Raw genomic sequence first — 1,504 nt, 5'->3', positions numbered from 1 at the left:
TCGTGGGTATTGGATACCGGAAGTGCCTCACACATTTGTGGAAATGTGCAGGGACTAAGAAGAAGTAGGATGCTAGCAAAGAGAGAAGCGGATCTACGCGTCGGAAATGGAGCAAGAGTTGCTGCATTGTGTATTGGCGTTTATGATTTGCACCTTCCTTCTGGACTTGTTTTAGAATTGAGTAATTGTTACTATGTGCCTGCGATTAGCAAAAACATTATTTCTATTTCATGTCTGGATTTGGATGGTTTTCGATTTGTGATTGAGAAATCGAGTTTGATGATTTATCAAGACAGCATTTACTATGGTAATGGTTATCTTGTGAATGGATTGTACGTCTTGAATGATCAACCTTCGAACTCGACATCGTCTAACTATAACGTGAGTACTAGATGGTTTAAGCCGAACGACATAAACCCGACCTTCCTCTGGCATTGTCGTCTAGGCCATATAAACAAGAAGCGCATACAGAAGCTTCATTCTGAACGTCTTCTGGATTCATTTGACTTTGAGTCTCTTGAATCTTGCGAGTCTTGTTTGATGGGCAAGATGACGAAGCATCCTTTCAAGGAGAAAGGACAGAGAGCGACAGAGTTATTGTACCTGATACATAGTGATGTATGCGGACCAATGAGCTGTCCAGCTGGAGGAGGTTATTTGTATTTCGTTACGTTCACTGATTATTTCAGTCGATACGGTTATATCTATTTGATGAGACATAAATCTGAAACACTTGAAATGTTCAAGGTCTTCAGAAACGAAGTACATAACCAGCTTGGCATGACGATGAAGGCACTTCGATCAGATCGTGGTGGCGAGTATATGAGCCAAGAGTTCTCTGACTATCTGGTTGATTGTGGTATTGTATCACAATTAACTCCTCCTGGAACGCCATAGTGGAACGGCGTGTCTGAACGGAGGAACCGAACACTGTTAGACATGGTTCGATCGATGATGAGTCAGACAGACCTTCCGAAGTCCTTTTGGGGCTATGCTTTAGAGATCGCTGCGTACCTGCTGAATAGGAGTCCAACGAAGGCGGCTGAAACGACGCCATATGAGAAATGGACGGGGAAGTGTCCCGCATTATCGTTTGTCAGAATTTGGGGTTGCGACGCTTATGTGAAGCGTCAGATGACTGATAAGTTAAACTCCAAATCTGATAAGTGTTTATTTGTAGGCTACCCTAAGGAAACTAAGGGTTACTACTTCTATATTCCGGCAGAGAACAAAGTGTTCATTGCTAGGAATGCGACTTTTATGGAGCGAGATCGTCTCCAAAAGAGTCAGTGGGAGTAGGATCGAACTTGAGGAAGTTCGAGACCAACAAGTAGACGCTGAGCCGAGTGAACAAGTTGAAGATGTTCAACCTGTTTCACTACCGGTTGTGACTCAACCTTCGACGAGTGAACCTCAGAGATCAGGCAGGATTCGCCAAGAGCTCGTGAGATACGGATTTCTCGTGACTTCGAATGAGGAGCTCATGTTATTGGAACATGATGAG

This window comes from Tarenaya hassleriana, unplaced genomic scaffold, assembly GCF_000463585.1.
Source record: "Tarenaya hassleriana unplaced genomic scaffold, ASM46358v1 Cleome323, whole genome shotgun sequence".
Classification (NCBI taxonomy): Eukaryota; Viridiplantae; Streptophyta; class Magnoliopsida; order Brassicales; family Cleomaceae; genus Tarenaya; species Tarenaya hassleriana.
This window is presented reverse-complemented; position numbering follows the sequence as displayed.